The sequence below is a fragment of the Pongo abelii genome, chromosome 13 (genome assembly GCF_028885655.2).
Source record: "Pongo abelii isolate AG06213 chromosome 13, NHGRI_mPonAbe1-v2.0_pri, whole genome shotgun sequence".
Classification (NCBI taxonomy): domain Eukaryota; kingdom Metazoa; phylum Chordata; class Mammalia; order Primates; family Hominidae; genus Pongo; species Pongo abelii.
In genome coordinates this window covers 109,011,051-109,034,084 of record NC_071998.2, presented here as the reverse complement: position 1 = coordinate 109,034,084, position 23,034 = coordinate 109,011,051, and the positions used below count along the sequence as shown (strand labels likewise).

Here is a 23,034-nt window from a genome sequence, read left to right as displayed (position 1 = left end):
ATTTAGTAGGTTATCTCTAACTGATAAATAGGTAGGAGTGGTAGATGTTAGTATTATTCACCAATACCTAGTTCTCATTTCCAGAGTCATCAAATGAAGTGATTATTGACCCGGAATGTTTGTCTAGACACTCACTGGACTCTGCATCAGTGAAAATTAAATATGTTAGTGTTCATTTATTACCATAGTATTACCTATCCTATCCTTGTATGTTGCTTTTAGGTACTCCATAGTGTACATCTAAAACATCAAACCCATCCACTGTCCTAGGAATGGATCATTGGTTTGCTTAGGCAGCATAGCATAGTGGTTAAATTCACAGTCTCTGGAATCCAAGTGTTTGGTTAAAATCCTGGAGACACCACTTACTAAATATGTAATTTAGGGCGTGGTTGCTTACATTTTTGACTTCAGGTTCTTTGTCTGTAACATAGGGACATTTATAATGCATACCATGTGGGGTTATCCTTAAGATTAAATTATTAGCATCATATTTTGAAACCTTAATTTTTAGCATTTACAAATTACACGTGATTTTAAATTTAAAAAATAAAATAAACTGCATGCCACCAACATTTTAAAACTTAGGATTTAATCTGTAGGGCCCTTCTGTGGTAAATATTTCACGCTTGCAGAGGATGAGCAGGGCAGATATTGTTGCCCACAATTTGCAGAAAAGAAAACCAAGATTCAGAGAAGTGAAGTCAGTTCTCTAAGATCATGCTGCTTGTAACAACAGCAAGATTCGAACCTGTCTCCCTGGTCCTAAAAGAGTAACTCCTGAGTTTCTTTGGTCTATAGTAATAGGGGACTCTATGTATGGAAAAGCTATTCAGCAGAACCTGTTATGATGGATATTAACGCAAGAGCTCCAAGTGGAAGACTTGCTGAATTCTAACCAGGCAGTGGTGGAGGTGGGGAAGTGAAGGGAGGGAGAATGAAAGACAGGAGTGTGGGAGGGCAGAAGCTGCCAGTGAGGTGAGGAGAGATGCTTCCCCAAGGATAGAGGGAAGGAAGGTTAAAGGCATATTGATCTTGAGTGGGAAAACATTCTCCTGACTTTTTATCCTGCCTTCAGATCATCTGGCATCAAAAAAGGGTCTGTTACCAAGCTCAGCTTTGGAGATGGGGCAAAAGATACAACAGAGGAGCAACCATTTACTGACACGGAGGGCACCAACGTGGTTTTTGATGATATGAGCTAAGCTGCAAGGTAGAGGCGATATAGAACCTGTTAAAATATGCTTCAAGTGGCGGGCAGGCAGCAGCCAAGCTCAGGCATCATCTCAAAAATAACCCATTTCCTGACCTAAATATGGGGCTGGCTTTCTTTTCAAAAGAAGTTGCAAAACCACCCAGGTCAAACCCACAGAGGCAACAGAGCATGCTATAATTCCCAAGGTGCTTCCCCAACAATTACCTTCTAGAATTCTCAGAGCTATCCTGTGATAGTAGGCTGGGCTCTGTTTATTGTTCTCATTTTACAGATGATGAAACTGAGGATGAGAAAAGACAAGGACACAGGACCAGAGAGACAGTGGGAGAAGTAGGAGCAGATCACGGCTTCCTTATAATTGCCCAATTATCTCCGCACCAGAGCACATTATATCTGGCCAAATTGACTTTTCACAAGGTAGGGTGATGGTGTCCCTGTATGAATATATATGAATGTACCTATCAACCTAACTCAATTATATATTTATGTGTCTTCATTTCCCATTCATCTTTATAATCTATCACTTATGATCAATTCCCATTACCTGTTAATATTTTCATAATTATCTGTATCCAAGTAGCTGTAAATTATCTGTCTATTACATCTCCTGATTGGTCATCTTTACATAGTTTTTACACTGACTCATGTGTTGTATGTATGATTAATCACACCCTGAAGGAAAGCGCAAGAGCACTGAAAACACCAATCTATGGTTATAACCCTTGTATTCTTAACATTGTCTCACTGATTTATTTAACCTCCCTGAGTCTCAGTTTTCTTCCTTGCCAAGTAGAGACAGAAATGCCCCTCTCCTGGGGCTGGGAAGGTCTTCTAAGATAGTGGTTATAAGATGCTGGGCATAGTGCCTGGATCAGAGTAGACTCCCAGATGTAATTCTTCCTTTCTGCTTGCCTCCACCAGAACCTTGTTTTCTCTTCTGGTTATTTAGCTTTTCTATTGTTTCCAGTTGGTCTTCACTCATCTTATCTCTGAGCCTCAATGTCATATATCATATGAGTGGATTATTTCAGCATTTGTCACACAGTTTTGAGAATTAGCCATTATAGGTCAGATGCCATGACTTGGCAATCTGGCTGTAAGCTACTTGAGGGTAGAGCTTCCCATTTACCATTTAGAAAACCAAGAAGTCATCCTGAATTCCCTACTCTGAATCATCTAGAGAACTTTGCATAGGGCTTTACTCCTAATCAGTGTCAAGTGAATATTTAATAAATTAGATAAAGAAGCGTTCTCAAGGAGCATGTTTGAGCTCAGGAGAATGTAGGAGTATAAGCATGCAGGGGTTGATTCTCCACATAACCTACAAGAACTGGGATGGCAGAGTCCTCTGAAGTTTTCCCAGAAGAATTATTTAACTAACTCCTTCAGTCTGTATTTCTTGACCAACTAATCTATGCTGGGTCCTGTGATATGTGCTGGGGTTACAAAGCTAAACCAGATACATGTCTGCAATGTGAACAATAAAGAAACAATTCCATTCTAATGTGATGAGGGCTGGGATAGATGGATGCATGGGGAACATTAGAAGCAGAGAGAGATAGAGGGCATGATGTTGGGCATCTGATATTTTTCTTCCAGTATTTTTTTTCTCCCTTCACCTTGTAAGAGCACACCTTTATTTTGAAGAGCGAAGGATCCACCATTTAATGGTGTTCCTGGCATTCTTGTGGACACTGGCTAATTGTAAACCCCTCCTCTTGGCTACAATCATTGGCTCATATATTGGTGTGTGATCCAACGTGGTCCAATAGGAGTCCTTCCCTGGAAATTTATAAGCAGATACTAATAGAAGCCCTTTCTTTCCTCTAGATGACAAAAGTCACTTAACAAGCCAGGAGGTATGTGCTGCTTGACCCACCACTCTAGCCATTGCATGGAAAGCCTCTTCATGATATAAGAAAGTGAAATCAAACCATAAGGTGAAGTAGGTAATTGTGATAAAGAATAAACAAGTTCTGGATAATTTTTAAGTGTCTAGAGCTCCCTGAGGTCATTCTATCTTTGTATTTCCCAATTACATGAGCCAGTATACTCTCATTTTAGGTTGAAATTTGAATTTCTTATACAGCTGTTTTTATATAGCTGTTTTACTACTTCAAATGTGTATAGTATTTTGTACCATTATCTTGTTTTAATCCCAAGACAATATTGTGAGATCAGTTGGTATTATATTATAATACTATTTTCATAAGAAAACTGAAATCAGAAAAGTAATGATGCAGCTGAGTTTGGTGAAGATAATTGTACCTGAATCTGAGAGACAAATAAAACTTTCTGGTATTTAGGGCGGGGTTCTAATCTCATTCATCCTGAGGTCTGATTACCAGACCACACATTTTAGTGTTCATTCCTGGCATTAATATGAAGCCTATCACAATATCCTACTATTTCATATCCAGAAATATTGGTTGGAGTTCAGTTAATACTTCCACATTGTTAACAATATGTGGGATTAATGTTGCTCTCTCTCTGTTTTTCTCATACATATGAGATATTTATAAGATATGTACACTTGTATGAGAGAGCCAGAGATGGCATGTATGTATATGAGATACATATAAACACACATGTGTAAGTATGTATAAATTACATATATATAAAATATAACAAAATAACACACATGTAAAATACATATATAATGTATACATATATGTATAGCGTGTATTATTTGTGCACATACTATATTTATCATTCTGACTCAGAGAATTTAATTAAGAAACATGCTTTAGAGGTGTTGATCAGAATTCCCTGGATAAGGTCCATTGCAAATGCCACTTGATAGTGATGCATTTATTTTGTTTCCAAAACGTGAACTGTCAGCCTTAAATTGAAACAGGTTGATGCAATGTGATCACATTACATCAGTTTGACTTTAGATAAAGTGTATGTTTGAAGTGTAAACATGTGATTGGTTTTAGCAATGTCTTTTAAAAGCTTGTGGTCACTTGTTTTGGACAACCCAGTTTTAGCAATGTCTTTGAAAAGCTTGTAGTCAGTATTGCACAACCCAGCTTCTGACTTACTGGATATGCTTGAAGTACCTGGTCAGCCCATCACTGACCATTGTTGAAAGAGGCCAATTACTTGATTGCAAATGATGTCAAAAGGCTTTCAACTGACCTCAGTCCTGGGAAGAAGCTAGTTAAAAAGCTTGTTATTGATTTCTTCTTCCAAATATTCTATCTTTGAATTTTTATTAATTAGACTGTCAGAATCTTACTAATTTAGAGAGCATCCATATAAATTGATTCTGTCTTTCACAGTTTTAAAAATATGCATACATCTATTAAGATTTTAATACCGATGTCTGCATTATTGCTGTTGCTACTGTTATGTGGATGTGGGGATGGGAGTTCTTTGTTGGTTTGTTTGTTAATGTAAGGCAAGAGCATAAGAAAAAAACACTCCTGGAAGATTGATTTTTTTTTCCAGTCAAAGCCTTGTCTAAGACATAATTTAAAGTGCTGTTCATTGACCCTTGTGAAACATCCAAGTGATAACATCTATCTAATTTGCATATCAGAAAAAAATTATATCAGAAATGGGTATGCTTATTGTGTCAAGCCAAGCTTTACCTTTTCTATACCACTTTAACTTGAAGATAAAATACACATTTAATGCTAAATAGTAGGTTTTTTCTCCAAACTTATTTACTCAACAATTACTGTATCACAACCAGCACTCATTGAATGATGACTGTCTGCTAAGCACTTTGCTGATTTCTTCCATTCATTATCTCATTTATCTCTCTGATGGAAATTTTTTTTGGATTTTTATTATAACTTAATCAAAATATATACATACCCATGGTTTGAAAAAGTGATCAGAATGGTTTATAATTAAAAAGAGTTTTGCCATACCACATTCTTGATTCCTGCTACTCAAAAGGAATCTCATTTCTCAAAATCAATGCTGGCATTATTTTCTAGTATTTAGCAGCATACTTCTAAAAGTTTATGTGCCTGGTAATATTGTTTGACTTATCAATCTTAGGCATGTTTTTCTCCACACTTAACATCTTTCCATAAAGTAAGCATAATTATAATATGGTTTTATTTAAAATAAAATATATATGTTCATATTGTCATATTTACATAAATGAACATGAAATTTGCTTTTTCTTCCTCGAATATTTTTGAGTATGTTAGTGGAGTTAGTAATTGCCTATCTTTACTTTCACAATATTTTATAGGCTAACATCATTTTTTTTTTTTTTTTTGAGACAGAGTCTTGCTCTGTCACCTAGGCTGGAGTGCAATGGTGCGATCTTGGCTAACTGCAACCTCAACCTCCCAGGTTCAAGAGATTCTGCTGCCTCAGCCTCCCAAGTAGCTGGGATTAGAGGTGCCCACCACCATGTCCGGCTAATTTTTTGCATTTTTAGGAGAGATGTCATTTCACCGTGTTGGCCAGGCTGGTCTTGAACTCCTGACATCTAAGTGATCCGCCCACCTCGGCCTCCCAAAGTGCTGGTATTACAGGCATGAGCCACTGGACCCAGCCTCATCATTTTTTAATACACTATCACATACACTAAGCACTAAATCATCGTTTCACGTCATCTATAGTTTTTTGTTGTTGTTGTTGTTATTTTCTTAACTCCATGTGTCAGACCTCTTACCTTGTTCTTTTGCTCCATTTTGAAAAGTTTGTTCCCTGAGCCTTATATGAAATGATCCATCTAGAACTTCCTTCCAATATAACTGTAGAACTTCGTTGTGAGATTTTTCTAAAATGGAAGATGTGTTTCATGGATCTTATTACTCCCACTTTCATATTTAGTCCTTCAACCTTATAGAAGCATATCTCCCAATAGCTTACTAAGCAAAGATATGGGAAATAGTACTTACAAGATTTTACTTACCTGAAGTTATTCTTTCGTGTTTACTATATGTTTATGATTCAGCTGGTTGGAAATATTGTCTCTCAAATTTTTAAAAACATTACTCTTTGTCTTCTAACAATTCTGCATTGTCTTTGAGAGGATTGATATATCCTGATTATTTTTTCTTTTTAAAGATGGTCTTCCCCATCCAAACTGGAAGTGTTTAGATGTTTCTATTTACCCTTTCATTTCAAGTCATGAAAATGTATGATGCTGTGGCCTTTTCAGGATCTTTTCTTTCCTCTTTCTTTCTATAATCTGGCCACTTACTGGAAAATTTCAATCTGGAAACTCTTTTCTCCTTCAGTTCAAAGAATTTTATTTATTTGTATTTTAGAAATACCTGTAATACCTATTACCTAAAATCATTCTTTCTAAATTGGTTCTTTAATATTCTTATCTTTTATCTCCCACCACAACCATTACGTCCAGCCAAGAGACAGGAACCACACAGTAATTTTGACAGGGAACATTTAATATGAAAATTATTAATTAAAATGTGATATTGTAGTAATGAGGAATTAGCTAGTAAAAGGTAAAGATAACACTAGAGAATATAAGCATAGCAGGCAGAGGTAAGGGCCACAATCCCTAAGGTTATAATAGAACACCAAGGGAAAATCCCTCCCCTACTTCTAAGGTGGATCTAGATTCCACTGGAGAGGATGTGAGCACGGATAACTGAATTACCATTCACCTCAGAGAAATTCACTGAGGTGCTTCACTGGCAGGATTTACCACAGTCTGTACTCTGCACTGCCATGTCGTAGCCTTCCACGGAGAGGTGCCATACCCAAGAATGCGACATAAAACCACACAACAGAGTTCTTGGGAAGTGAGGCAGGTCCCATGTACTGCTGACCACTGGGCTACCACACTCTACAGGGGTTGGGTGCTCTAGAAGCTGTGTGTGCTACAGGAACCCAGGGAGAAGGGCAAACTAGAGCCAGGAAGAAAAGACCCTTCATTCTCTAGTTTTCCTCCAGTTTCATGACAACTGGCAAAGAAGGAATATTCATAAGGCCCATCTCCCTTGTCTTAGAGAAGGCTATAAAGGGTTCATTTAGAGCTTACAGGCAGTACTTGGAAAACTGCCCCACACGCTTTTTATCTTTTTGCCATTTTCTACTGTCTGGATATTTTCTTAACTTTGTCTTGCAACTTTTTATTGGATTTAAAATTTCAGTCAGTGTATGTATATGTACATATATACCTACATATACACACACATAATTTGTAAGAATTATTTCCTGTTTTTTATTATCTTTTACGCCATCCTCTCCGTTTTTTTCCAATACAACTTCTAGGCTTACATTATTAATAAGCTTTGATTCAAGTTTTATTTCACTCCCTGTCATATCTGTTTTCTTCCAGCTTTTCCTTTCATATTTATTGGTTTAGAATTTTCCTAGTCATTTTGGATGCCTGGAAACTATCAGCTGATCCTTTACTACTTTTTCACCTTCTAGGTACAAAAAAACTAATTTGAAGCTTTGAGCAAATTGGAGGGGTTTCTCACTGGGCTTTATTATCAAAGTGAAGGAGTGGGGAATCACTAATTTCATTAACTGATCACAGTAACCATATTTGAAAGTCCTTTTTCTAGGGCCATTCAGATTTATTCCATCCTCCTGCCTCTGGTCTCTGGGCACAACTTCTCTGTGGTTTACGAGAACTCAGGAGATGGACTGATGTTCAACTCCTTCATACATAGACATTCAATCAGCCCCCCAATTTTTATCATCCTCATATATCTGTTGTTATATACTGACTTCTTAGGATGAATTGGTTTGTTTTTCATCAGTGTCTCCCTCTGCAGACACTTATTTTGTGGTTCTGCATCTCTTTGTTGAATCTTGCATCTCCAATTCCTAAAACTTGTTGAAGTCTCTTATGTAGTGCCCTTTCTTCTTCCATTTTTTTGGTTCTTGTAGATTTATACGATATTTTATTCCTTTACTACCACTTGAGAGATGCATTTGGAAAGGAAAGGATAAATATGTTCTTCTATTGTATGTTATTTTCTAATTTAACAGGCTTATTGAACAATTGTCTATTGAAGTCAAAATTATTCTTAGAAATGATCTAGTCACAAATAATAAATGTTTTAAAAATTAATCTTGAGAAAATGATAATTCTCTCATGTGAGAGAATACATGAAGAAGAAAAAAGTTGGGTGAGTGAATGAGAAAACGAATGAAAGCAGAAATAAACAATTGTCATATCAGTGGAGAGTAGGGTGTAGTAGAAAGGACAGTGAGCTGACAGAATCTGAGTCCTCAGTTTGTGTCTCACTTGCTGAAAAGCCCTGGGCAAGTCAGCTCTTCAACTGATCTGAGTCTTCTCATCTGCACAGTGGGTCAGGGAAGGTTGGGGCAAGAAATACGAAGGATCCCTTCAGGACTTACGGTCATCTCTGCTCCTTATCTTTATCTTCTTTTAAAAAAAATAACAAATAATTTTAAGAATAAGGGAGTCCAGGATTTTCTTAAAGCACTGGTTCTCAACTACTGGCGTGCCACAGACCCCAGTGAGAAGCTGATAAATTTGATGTGGTCTTTAGGATCATGTACATTACAAGGAAACATTCGGTTTAGAATTTCAGAGAGTTCTCAGGCATCCGTAGGCTCACAAGAGGATTGCCATAGCCATGAAGGAATGTTGACCTTAGAGCTTTTGTTCTCCTCCAAGGTGACCTCTGGACTTTGTCTTCTGCAGGGGACTGCTGATGTGTGTTTCCTTGGGATTTTGAGGCATCCCAGAACATAGTGAAAAAATTGCAAAGATTTTCCTTGCATGTAAACCTTGTCATTCAGGTGAACTAATTTTCTCTTTGTAAATCAGGACATTTGCAAATGTTTCATTAGCTTTGGCCCAGATAACTCCATAACAAATGCATTTGCTATGTGGTGCAGATGATATATCAGCACAAACATCTCACTGGGCCCCCATTAATTATATAGATAGAGTGAAGGAACTGAGAAGATGCAGTCACAGAAATTCCATTGAGGGGTATATTTCCCTGGGAGAACTAGGTACCCTATGTTGAAAGAATCCTATAAGCTATCTGACCTATTTTTTTTTTCAACAAACATGACAGTGAATCATTCATTCTTTGTTTCATTTAGTTGCCTAATATTTATTGAGCATCAAGCAAGGATGCTAGGTGCTAGAGATAAATAAATAAACAAAAGAGATATAGCCCTTGTCCTCATGGAACTAACATGTGGAGGTGATAGTTAGAAAGGGATCACAGAAAAGAATATAAAATTACCATAATTATCAGGAGTTGTGAGAGCAGTTAAAAGGTTTGGGGGTTGGAACACATCTGGTAAGGAGAGGTCAAGGACATTTTGGCAAAGGAAGTGACTTTAGAGCTGAATTCTGAAGAGTAAGTTGGAAGTCAACTGGCTGAAAAGTTGAAGAAAGGGGAGCTCAAGAGTTATAATACATTGGGCTGAGGCACATGTGCAATATTTGTTGAAAAGAAAAAAAGTCCAGTGATGCGGGAGGATAAAGATGTAATTAGAGGAGGTTGAAAAGGCATAGGGGTCACTCATGCCGTGTCTATTTTGACTTTTAATGCAGGGGCAATGAGAAGCCTATGGGGGAATTGAAGGGATGCAGAAATTAATCAAAACACCAATGCAAAGAACTTCAGGTTAAGAATTGGCATAAGAATAGCATTTGGTGAATGTTTCCTGTGTGTACCATTAGACCAGCGATACGCAAACTTTTCCACCAAAGCCAGATAGTAAATATTTTAGGCTCTGTGAGCCATGATGAGTTTTTTTTTGTTGCATTTATCTTTTCCTTTTCTCACAACACTTTACAAATATAAAACCAATCTTCTCTCAAAGACAATGTTAAAATAGACTAAATGTAGGATTTTGGCCCCCAGTGTGTGCTCAACCCCTGCAATAGATGACCATAAGCTCTATGAGGAAAAAAGGTAATAGTTCTCTTACTCACTATGAATTTTCAGTGCCCAAACAGCATCAGGTACATAGTGGGTACTTAATGTAAATTTATTCAATTAATTAGTGGCTGAACCAGGTGTTTTAATTACTTAATATATCTATTGATGAGAAAAACAAACGATATGCTGGTATCATTGTCATTGACTTTCTCATTATTGTTGCCATTGTTATTCTTGCTGTCATTCTTCACAAGTCAAGGATAAGAAAATAGTTAAATTTGCCCAAAATCATACAGCCAACAAGTGATAGAGCCAGAATTTAAACAAAGTCTATAAAATTTCTAATCCTATGCTCTTTCTTATGATTACACTGCCTCTTTTGTAAATGACACATAAACACTGTGTAATATTAGTAAACATCAGATGACGGAAGCATCACCAAATACTAAGGGGGAAATGTGCCATTCAGAATGAGGGACAGAGAACATGCACCAATCTCCTCCTTTCTCCTGAGATGATGATAAATGTTAAAGACTTGGAACCAACCCACATGCCCATCAAGGATAGACTAGATTAAAAAAAATGTGGCACATATACACCATGGAATACTATGCAGCCATAAAAAAGGATGAGTTCATGTCCTTTGCAGGCACATGGATGAAGCTGGAAACCATCATTCTCAGCAAACTAACACAAGAACAGAAAACCAAACACCACATGTTCTCACTCATAAGTGGGGATGGAACAATGAGAACACATGGACACAGGAAGGGGAATATCACACACCGGGGCCTGTCAGGGGGTGGGGGGCTAGGGGAGAGATCGAATGAGGAGAAATACCTAATGTAGATGATGGGTTGATGGGTGCAGCAAACCACCATGGCACATGTATACCTATGTAACAAAGCTGCACATTCTGCACCTGTATCCTAGAACTTAAAGTATAATTTTTTAAAGAAAAAAAAGAATGTTTATGGGCAGGAAGGTTTAAGAAAAAAAAAATAATAAAGTAAGAGAAGGAGAGGGAGGGAGGGTAAAAGAAGGAAGAAAGGAGAGAGCATGGGAGAGAATAAAACAGAAGAAAGCATCGTGGATGAGAGAAGTCAAACACTTTTCAGGATCAGATAAGACTGTTCACTGACGAGACCGATGTGTATGTATGAAAGAGATATTCATTAATGTAAGAATTACCTGCCCAATAGGTTACAGATATGAATCTCTCTCATAACCTCCTATGACCAGGTATTACTGCAGGTTCTGTGGATTTTATCTATCAGGGAAGGAAGGTGTCTGTCTCTTCTTGCAAGCATTTCAAATATTTATGTTATTTTCTTGGCATTCCTATTACTTGGTTTGGAAGATGTTGAGAATTTCCTTTTCCTTGTCTCATGAAAGAAGAGAAAACAATGTATCTAGGAAATTACATTTTTCACAATGGCAGCAAAAACTCAGGTTACTCTAATGTCTGCCATCCCCTTTACCTACTCTTGAGGAATGAGGAATGAGGAAGAGGGATGCTAGTGTTCCTAATAGGAGGGTTGCTTGCTGGTTCCTTGCAAGATCTAGGGGTCAGACATGAAGGAGCATGGCCCCAAAGTTGGCTATTCTTAGGTTTCTATTTAGAATATAAGTGACGGGATATTTTATCTTTAGCTTTGAGACTTAGATGCAATTTAGACCACACAAATACAAATTTCATCAAACATCTTATTATAGCAATATTTAGTCCAGTTTGGAAAAATAGCACTGAAAATTACAGGAGGACATTTTCTGAGAGATATTGGTAGTGGGAGTGATTTGACAGACACTCTAGTATAATTGTTAGCTTGGAAAGACTTAAAGATCTCATAAAAGGACAGAGCACAGGGAAAAAAAAGTTAATCAGAAATTCTGGAAATAAACACATAAACCAAAAACAATAATATATTTAAAATATGAAGCTAACTAAAAAAAAATATGAAGTTAACTAAAGCATGACATAATTTTGAGCTATTTTATGTTTTTTATTAGCAGAGTCTACAATTTGACTGATGTTGTGAACATCCCCCTTGGCCTGATGGTGGCCAATGCCATTAGAAGCAATGTGAAGGCAAAGTTGTAGCATTTTCTTTGGCTTTATATTAATTCAGTTTTCAAATTCAATTGTTAGAAGCAGCCTAGAAACACACCACAGAGGACTGAATTAGGCGACACTCTCAGAATACAGGTTCAGCCCTTGCTCTACTTTCCCTCTTAAACTTTGCCCCCTTATTACCTTGCTTGCCTGACCTTAGTCCCAGTCCTGTCCTAGCATTTCTAACCACTGTACAAGGCTGCATTATTTTATCTTTCTATCATCACCATAGCAAAGTGACTGGCATCATGTAGGTCCCTGCCACTCAAAGAGTGGTCCAAGGACCAGCAGTATGAGCTTCTTCTGTAATCTTTTATGAAATGCAGAATCTTCAGTGCTACCCCAGACCTACTATAAAAGTATTTGCATTTTAACATAATCCCTAGATAGATTGTATGTTCATCAAAATTACAAATCACTGCCCTAACTGAATTTTCTTCTTAACAAGGACCTACCTACTCTAACACCTATTTAAACTAGTTGTTTGGATTTGTTTTTGTGTGTGTGTGTGTGTGTTTTGTGTGTGTGTGTGTGTGTGTTTCATTTTAAAGCTGTCACTATAAAATACAGAAAAACCTCAGAATGAGAACTGGAGAGAAAGAGTAACACAATGGTGACGATCACATAATTTGGAGTAGGACAGCATTGACTTCAAGTTTTAATTTCACCACTATATACCTGGGCACCTATTTACCTTTCCTTAACTTCAATCTTCTGAAATGGGCACATTAGCCAGTTCAGGCTTGGCTACCCTGTATAACATACAGACCTCAAATTTCAGAATTCATGTGTATATGTCTATGTATGGCTGTGATTCTCCTCTGTATTGTCTTTGCTTTGACAAAACTAGGCTGACTGGGCAGACTCACTCTCAGACCTTGTTAGTCTAATAGCAAAGAAAAATGAGATACAACAAAGCCCATTCAAAATCTTGAAGCTCTTACTCAACAGTGACATTTGTCACTGCTACTCACCTTCTGCATTGCCTAGTCAGCCTTCAGTGATCAAGAAGCATACTCCTCTCACAGGGAGAGGCACTGCAGAGAGGGAAATAAGGGTGCTAAGCAAAATGATAATCAACAATGGAAAGAATAACAATACTACCTCTCTCTCATATTAGTTTGAGAACTGAATGCCTTAAGACACAAGAAATCCTTGATCCTTTATTCCATAGCTGGGTAGCTATTACACCCTTCTGAGCTTCAGTTTCCTTATCTGCAAAATGAGAATAATAAATACCAGCACATAATAAAGCTTTAAAAGGCATGCCTGTGTGGCACATAGTAGGTACTTAGTGAAAAGAGACTACGAACATAGCAGAAATAATTATCTTCTTTTATGCTTTCAGAAGTAGAAAATGCCTAATCCTCACAAAAAATTTTGAGTTGCAGATGCTGGATGAGGCATAAAAAAACTGAGAGTTGCTTCATTCTCTCTTTCCTCTGGGTCTGCATCCTTCTCTGCAATAGCTTGTCAGGAAGCCTGCTATCCTTTGGACGCACAGGATGCAAGAGAGTGTGTGTTTGCAGAGATAACATGGAGCGAGTTCAGGGGTTACTAATTGGGTTTCTGCTTACCTTTCATATTCATTCAGAATCCCAACCAGAACAGGTGTTACAGCAGCCTCCCTCCATCTTTCTCCATCCTCTCTCCCATCTGCTGACAGCACGCATGTCTCTCCCAAAGTCACTTCCCCACTTAAATTGTAAGTCTAATCAGAAACTGATGTGGCTGCAAAACTAGGGAGAGACAAACATGTCGCCTATGAAGATATTTTGAGATTGGATTTGATAGTACAATAAAAGTCCATACAAGGAGTGTTTAACTCTCTCCTGGAAGTGGAGTCTGACAGCCCTGACCCCCTGTGTGGCCCACATAGTTACCCCTTACAGTCTGATACTGGTTCAGGGGATTTAGAAAATGAAGCCCCATTGCAAAGATTTTAGAGTCTAAGAATTGCTTCCATGCAGTGCAGTTCATTTAATCCTTCCCAGAACCCTAAGGAAATGAATGTAGCTATCATATCTTCCTCTCTCTTCCTTTACAGATGAGGACACAAAGGGTCAGCAAGGTAATGTGACATGCTCTCACGGGCGCAATTAGAAAATGGTGAAGGCAGGGAGAAAGCCCATATCTTCTACTCCCTTGTCCTTCACAGGTGTGCACATTCCCTATGCCATTTTTCCTCCAGAATCCCATTACCCTTTGGTGCAGAGTTAAAGTAGAGGTTCTGGGGCCATAAACCTGACAGAACAGACTCTAGATAGCACTGACCTCTCTAAGTCAACCCCACTACTCTCATGCTCCATTTGATGAGGATTTTCATTTTCCCATCACCTCTGTCACTAATGCCATTTAGCCTCCTTGCTTCCAGCCTTGATTATCCTTATCCACAGGCAACCAGAGGAAAGTCTGTAGTGCAGATCTGACCATGTCAATTTCTTCTCTATTCCTGTAAAACGTTGCTTTAAAAAAAGGTACTCTCTGATATGACCTACAGTGCTTGTTATTTCCTTTTCTCCTAACTGTGACCCTCTCCATTTCACCATTCTCACTTTTGCACTTAAGCCAGATTGAACTGCTTGAAGAATCTGGATTAAACCAAGTTTCTTCTCTTTCACATCTTGCAAATGCTGTTCCCTCTGCTATATGGTCCTCCCTTCACTTCTCTTCCTGTTCAATCACCAGTCACCTATAGTTACTCTGCAAAGGTGGTACCTAGAAGTGTCCATGATGTGCTCCTCATCAGGGAGAGAAAATATTCTGAAAGCTCTCAATGTCCCCTGCAACTCAGTACTTCTTGTTGCAGTAGCAATGTTTCTCTGCAAGCCCTCTTTCCCTACCCTTAGCAGACACACTAGACTGGAAGGTCCCTGAAGGCAAGAACTGTTCTTACCTATTTCTATACTCATAGCTTCTAGTGCAGCACTGAGTAAAGCCCTACATCAGTCAATCTGTTAAAACTAAAAATTCTTAGGATGAGAGATTCTTCCGCTTAGTCCAGATCACAGAAATGTAGAGTGTGAAGCTATCTCAGTCTTTATGTAATTCCCCTGCTTCAAATCATCCAAATTGCCTTGAACTTAAGGCTTAAGAAGACTTACGCACAATCCAGCCTTCTAGCTTTATCTTCCTTTCTCTTCCTTTATCTATCACATCCTCTATCTGAATAAGGGGGACACATATCCTGTGAATATCTTGAGTGCTTTTTCTCCTGTTTGCTCACTGCTTCACTTCCAGAACCTAGAAGAGTGTTTTTCAACTCTGGCTGCATATTACCATTGCCTAGGAGGCTTTTAAAACATACTGATGCCAGAGGCCTGCTCCATGCCAATTAAATAGAATTACTTGGATGGGCCAAAGATCAGTATTTCTTAAAAAGTACACTAGGTTATTTTAATATGCAGCCAGGATTGATAAACACTGGAACAAAATAATGCCTGGCACAGAATGGGTACTTAATAAGCATTTGTTCAAATAATGAATGCATAAATACATAAACGTCCTATATTAAGATGTACTTACTAATGTGCATTCGTTATCAGCCCTAAGCCACAAGCACACATGCATATACTGACTGGGAGCTGCTTGAGGGTGAACAAGCTGTATTACATATTTTTGCTTCTTCAATTCTAACATATAATAGAAGCTCAATGTTTATTAAATGAATGTGCTGTTGTGTATACCCAGGACAAGAAGCAGGAAGATCTACTGGACAGATGGAGAAGAGTGATGTAAAAGAGGATGCATGGAAAGAGGACACTTTGGAGTCAGATGGATCTGATTTTGAATTCCAACTTTATTGCCTACCAACTCTGTGAACTCTAAGCAAGTTTCCTCATTTGTAAATAGGGGTAAATTACCCCTCTCAGCATGATTGTGCATCTTAAACGGAAAAAACAGCATGAAAGTATTTATCCCAGTACCTCATACATTAAAGATACTTAGATAATGGCTCTTCCCTTCTTCTTTCTTTATCTTCCCTTTGACACAAGTCTAGCTAGGCTGATTATGTTGAACCTTTGAGAGATGATCGGAGAAAAATGGAGCGAGAGAGAGAGAGAGAGGCAGAGGCAGGCAGTGGGCAAAGACAGAAGTGAGTCAGAGGAGAATCTGATGGTGGTTATAGAGTAATGAAATAGCTCTTATTGACCACAGTCAAAACACAGCCTAGTCTTTAAGCCTTGCATTAGGCATTCTTTTTCCTCTGCCCAATCCAGACGTGTAACACAGCCATAAATCACTGTCCTTCATAAGCAACAGACAGTAAGTGCCATGAGCACTAGTGACAATATTTATCACCAGGTAAGCAGTTCCATATAGGGGTTGCTTGGGCCAAGCTCCTAACCATTTGGAGAACTCCAAACACTATGCCTCATGCCTTCCTTCTCTCCTAGCCTTTTTTGGAATAAGGGGTGTGAAAACAAGGCTGGCCACGGAATGTAAAGCAACTGGCTTCTAGTTCACCTTTTATGTGGTCACAATGGAGTCAGGGACTCAATGCGATTGTCACTTGATGTCCCTTCCAGTGTTTCATAGATCTGGGGCTCATTGGAAGTGCATTTTATCTCATTTAAGCAGTTAGTGATACATTTGATCAACCATTCTACTTCTAAGGAGATTTTACTTGATCTCATCTTTGTTGATGCTAAGACAAATTATTTTTTTGTAATGGGTTGAGCTACAAATTTGAGGTGGAAATAAGATCTTTTTAATTGGTTTAATGATTTACACTAGTTCCCAGTTGCCTTAATAACATGAATTCTAACTTTTGAGACTTCTCTCTTCTTCTGATTTGTTCAAAACCTACAAGGCTCAAGTGTCTCAAAAAGAAAAGTTAGTCCAAGGTACAATATAGGTCTGAAACTCTTCCAAGGGGTTGTTACTAACTTCATCCTTAGAGGGCTGTGAGCATTTTTCTTTGAAATCCTAGAAGCAATCTCTCTGTCTTTCTTTCTCATCTACCCTATTTTTCTCCCTTTTAAAAATCTTTCCTTAAAAATGCTATGTTAAAATTTCCCAACCTTCACCAAACTTGAAGCTAGGCAGAGCCAAGGAAATACCGTAGGTTGACAAATTAGATAAGCTAAAGTCTTATTCTTAGCGAGAAAGTCCTTTATCTCCGATGTATCTTTCTTTGAGTTTCTCTTTGGACTTGGCTTTTCTCATCACAGAGGTGATGCATTGGTATAGGCAAAAGTAGTCAACCACGTGGCCCAGTTTAGTTCACTATGTAATCATTCTGGAATTTTGAATAAAGAATACCTATGAACATACTTTGTTCCTTCTCTGCCTGTCACCTGTGAAAATACACCTTTCTTAGTGCTCTCATGGGCACTGGCTGGGTCAAGAGAGAATTTCAACATTCAAGAATCCTGGGTTGCATCAATTGCCACCATTCCCACTATAATTTACAGATACTGAAGACTAGAAAGTGTATGTATGCACAAATGACAAGGATTTAGAAATCCAGTTGGTATCCAAATATGTTTCCAAAGAATGTATTCTGCCCTACCAAAGAAATATTCTACAGATCTTTGGTTTTGTTTCTTCATTGCAACCTGCTCTCCCTTACACTTGCTAAAGCATACATAATCCCCTCTCTCCCAATCTCTGTTTCCTGCTTCTTTCTCTAGACTCATCTCCCAATATACTTCCCTTGCCCAGACCACCCCAGCCACACAACCTTTCTAGTCCACAAGCACTCCAAGATCTTTCCCACAATGAGGACCTCAAGGCATGCTTTACCCACTGTGGTGGAATATTTTAATGCTACTTTCTCTCCCCCCACCCAAACATCTACTCCAAATAAACACAAATTTTTGTCTGGATCCTTTGCTCCATGAGGACTAAGATTTTTCTCTGTTTTGTTGATATTGTTTGCATGTTTGTCCCTTCTAAATCTCATGCTGAAATGTGATTCCCAATGTTGGAGGTGGAGCCTGGGGGGAGGTGATTGGATTGTGGGGGTGAATCCCTCATGAATGTTTTAGCACCATCCCCTTTGTGATAAATGAGTTTTGCTCCATTAGTCTATGTGAGATCTAGTTGTTTAAAAATGTGTGGCACCTCTTCCCTCTTTTCTCTTGCTCCTGCTCTCACCATGTAATGTGCCTACTCCCCCTTCACCTTCTACCATGATTGGAAGCTTCCTGAGGCTTTGCCAGAAACAGAGGTCAACACCATGCTTCCTGTACAGGCTACAGAACCATGAGCCAATTAAGTTTCTTTTCTTTATAAATTATCTACCCTTAGGTGTTTCTTTATAGTAATGCAAAAAGGACCTAATACATTTGTTATTGCCATATCTCTGGTATTTAGAACAGTTTCTGGCACACAGTAGGTATTTAACACATATGTATTAAATGGACGAATGATAGCACATTTTTTTTTTCTATTTAGGAAATAAGGCAATTTGGCAATTGCACAGAATTTTAAAACGCATAGATACATTAAAACCAGGAAGAGGCAGCTGGGAAAAGGAAGACAAACAGACAAGCTTGGAAGTCATCTGTTCATCTAAAAGGCCAGTATTGGGAGTGGAAGCTCCTCCCAACCACCTGGCACCAATCAGAGCAGCAAGACTTCTTTTTCAAAGGCAGCAAATTCATTTGCAAATGAAAATAAATAAAACTTTATTGAAATATGAAATTGTAAATGGAAATGGCTGGTTGGGGCCCTTTGCAGCAATTATGCAAAAAGCTTTCATTTGCTTGTTTTTATATGCAAGTAAAAAAGATACTTTATTTTTGTAATTTATTTACTTAGGGACACTTAGCAGGGCTCAGAGGTTTGCATGCATCTTGGCAGTCTGGTTCATCCAATTTTCTAATCAGCTGAAAAGACAACGTGGTTTTATTAAGCACCAAGATTCTTCTAGTGTAGGAAGTGGCTCCTTAACTTTGATCCCTGCTGATTCCACAGGTTGATAAATGTCATAGTCAATTATTAAAGCAGGGTCTCCTTTATACTATTGAATTGAGTATATTGGTGCAGTAGTGACAGAAAAATGCACACTCTTTACATTCTGCTCCCCATCTCGTCTCATCTTACCTTCAAACTGACTAGCTTTTCTCACCAAATCAGGAAGTTTATCATTAAAAATGGGGTTTGAATCATAACATTGGGTATTATGGTGACAGTATTGGTAATTAGTATGAGCTGTAGCCAGTTATGATAGTGGCTAAGATAATTATCCGTGGAGTCAGAAGGACCTGATTTTAAATTCCAGTTCTGCGTCTTGCTTGCCAAGGGCTTTGGGCACATAAACCATACCAAATCTCAGCTTCCTCATTGGTAAATGGAGACAACACTGAGAAGATATACCTAGAGTGAGTGCCTGGCACACCGTTAACTCCACATTGTTGGTAGCAGTAAAGAGTAATGGTAGAAGCAACATAAGTGACATACCAGAAGGAGCAAAATTTTGAAGTTCAGACAGACCCTGTTTATACCTGGAATCAAGATGCTTCATGATTTTGGACAAGTCATTTGATCTTGCTGAACTTCAATTTTTCTCATCCATAAAATATTGACAATCATATCTAACTTTATAATGTTGCTTTTGAGATTAGCTTTGGTGCTTGTCAAGTTTCCTACCTAGAGCTTGACTTATAGAAGGTACTAAAACTAAAGGGAGTTGTTGTTGTCATCATAGTTACCATCATGATCATGCTTCCTCGTTATTCTCTGTGTGCCTTAGTTTCCTTCTTGATAAAATATAATGGTGATGAAAACCCTGTTCCAGTGCTGTAATTTATCTGCTCCATGATTCATCCATACCAGATGTAACTTCACTGCTGAGAGCACTGGCCTTCAGCCCAGACTCTCTGCTCCTATTTTACCCTCTTCCTCTGTGCTCTCATTAACTACTACTCTTTACAATTAAGTTGTGCAATGAATGTTGAGTATCTGGCTTGAAAGAATTCTAGCTTACCACACTAAGTATAAATTTCCACCAACAGCCTTTCAGGTTGGATCATAATTCGGAGGCCATTAATCACCTACTTGGCCTCCAGGACTCAGCAGAGGCAGAGGGGTTAATAAAGACTTCTTAGAGGATAGAACAAAACCTTACAGCCAGTATTGGAAGATCTTTTGATGATCATTGAGTGGGCTGCTGATTGCTGGAGAAAGCGCTGGGTAATTAGAGACCTTAGGGATAGATACAGCATAGGGTCTTCTTGATGTAGCAGTAGTTACTGCCTTATGTAAAGACATAGACAGTTTCTGTCTATATGGTCTAAATTAAGAACCATTTGGCAAGAATATCCTCCTCTAGCCACAAATTTCCCTGCGCCTACCTGTTATAACAACTACAATCCTACTGATAGAGATTAGTCCCTCTGAATCATTATTAGTGACTTTACTTATGATGGTTACATTAATGCTACATCACATTTTAAAGCACTTTAGAAACTTATTTTCAGTTTGTCATATTTAACTGTCAAATCAGGTTAACAGGAGATACTTTTATTTTCACTTTGTAAAGGAAGAAACTGAGGCACTAAATGTTTATGTGGATTTTCTGTGGTCTCAAAGCCACTAAATGGAAGATCAGAGATTCTAAGCCACACTTCCGGACAGCACATACATGGCTTTTCCTATATGCACCATATTGTTTACACTGAAGAATGATTTTCAGGTCTAAGTGCAGTTAAGCACTGGTAATATCAATCTAGGAAGATGGGAGGAGAGAACTTTAAAAAACACAGAATAGATGGTGATCTCTCAGAAAGAAATTAGCTCTAGCTTTGTCTGGACACAGAGAAAGATCATAAATGCCTCTGGTGCCATGTTTCATTGATTGTCTCCTGAGCAAAAACATGGTAAACTGGAAAGGGAATAGGTCTTGGCTTCAACAGATTTGGCTTTGCTTCTCACCTCTTTTTCTTGAGACATGCAATTTCAGTTCTCTCAATGAGAGAATAGTGTATAATACCAACCTAGCATCTTGGTGATGAGACTTAACTGAAATAACTAATGTGAAGTGACTGGTAAATAGTCCTTGCTCAACTAACGATAGACATCATTTGTTTTGCTAGACTCTGCTCTTTGATTATAGTTTCCCACAATTACATTAATAAGGACAACTGTAGTTTAAGTAACAGAAACTTAACTCAAATGGGATTAAGCAAATAATTTTTTTTTTGCCTGACAAAACTAAAACTTCTGAGTACCACTAGATTCTCATGTACATCTGATGTTATCTTTAGGACAGGAAATAATTCATGTGTTGTAATAAAGAATCCCCAAATATTCCAAATATTTGAGACATTTCCTTGCCTCTCATGTCTCAGTTGCAATAAATAACCCCCAAATATCTAACATTCAAAGATTTGCTTTTTGGTTTATGATACATATTGGTGATAGTCTAAATTATTGTTCAACAAATATTTCACTTCCCTTTTCCTCCCACTATGACTGAGTCTATTCTTTACCCCATTAAAGTTGGGCTTAATTATGACTAGCTTTGGCCAATCAAACATTGGCAGGCATCACATGAGCAGAGGCCAAACACATGGTGATTCAGTTTGGCTTTGGCTCCTGCACTTTTGTGACACACCATGAAAATAAAATGGTCTAGATAGCTGTTGCCCATCTACCTGGCCCCAGGTTGGCATATGTAGGGCAGAACTCATTTCCTTTGAGGCTGCTGCTCTAAGAATAAGAGATACCTGGAACAGATCTGTACCTAACCTGCAGCCTGGATCCTTGAGTCCAGCCTAACCCAGCCAAGATGCATTCAGTCCACAGACCAATAAATGTGACAATAAACGGTCAATGTTTAAATGACTGAATTTTGAGATGATTTGCTATGTGACAATATTGTGGCAAGTCTCATATGGATATGGGTCAGCTCTTAGTGGAAGAGGTTCTTTGCTCGACTAGGGTACTCAGGCCAACAGAGACTTTACCTTCCTTATGTTTAGCAGCTTTATGGCAGCGTAATTGACGTACAACAAACTAAATGTATTTAAATTATACAATTTGATATGCATGCAATTTCTGTCATATGTATCACTACAATCACAACCACCACAATCAAGAAAATAAACATATCTATCACCTATCACAACCACCACAATCAAGAAAATAAACATATCTATCACCTACAAAAATGTAATATCCCTTTGTAATTTCTCCCTAACTCAAACATTTCCCTTACCTCTGTCCTCAGACAATCATTGAGTTTTTTCTATTACTTAGTTTGCATTTTCCAGAGGTTTTAATAAATAGAATCCTAACTGTTCTTTTTTGTGTTTTATTCAGCATAATTATTTTAAGATTCACTTATGTTGTGTGTATCAGTGATTTATTCCTCTAAATTGCTGAGTAGTATTTCACTTTATTTTAAAAAACATTTTAATCCATTTATTTCCTGATAAACATTTATTTCTAGCTTTTGGTTGTTATGAATAAAAGAGCTATGAATATTTGCATAGAAGTCTTTTTATGGACATAGGCTTTCATTTCTATTGAGTAATACTTAAAATTCTAATGACTGGGTTACATGGTAATTGCATGTTTAACTTTTAGCCACCTGCGTTTTCAGATGTGCAATTCATCAACTCATTGTGGGTTTACCACTTACAGATGATTGGCCTGAACTTACTACCACACTGCCTTGCCTCACTACAGGGGTCTAAGGAAGGAGGAATACACCTATCTTCACCTCATCATGCCTTTGTCTGTCAGCATGTTGGTTCTGTTTCTCTTTCTGATAGCGTCTTTCTTTCTCAGCAAGGCTCTTATTACAAGATGGCCAGGTTACTACCATATCAGGTTACCATCTTACTAGATCAGCAACTAAAAGGAAAAAAAGCACCTTTTTTTTCTATATGTTTTAGCAAAGTCCATTGTTCACTTTCACTTAACTG

General features: G+C 38.0%; 1 long non-coding RNA gene across 1 annotated transcript; it reads left to right on the top strand.

Moving 5' to 3' along the window:
* The first annotated feature begins 1,483 nt into the window (after positions 1-1,483).
* On the top strand, positions 1,484-16,111 carry LOC129047742 (uncharacterized). The gene is made up of 3 exons (XR_008509510.2): positions 1,484-1,633; positions 3,047-3,165; positions 15,845-16,111. It is a non-coding gene; the product is annotated as an uncharacterized LOC129047742 (long non-coding RNA).
* The last annotated feature ends 6,923 nt before the right edge of the window (positions 16,112-23,034 follow it).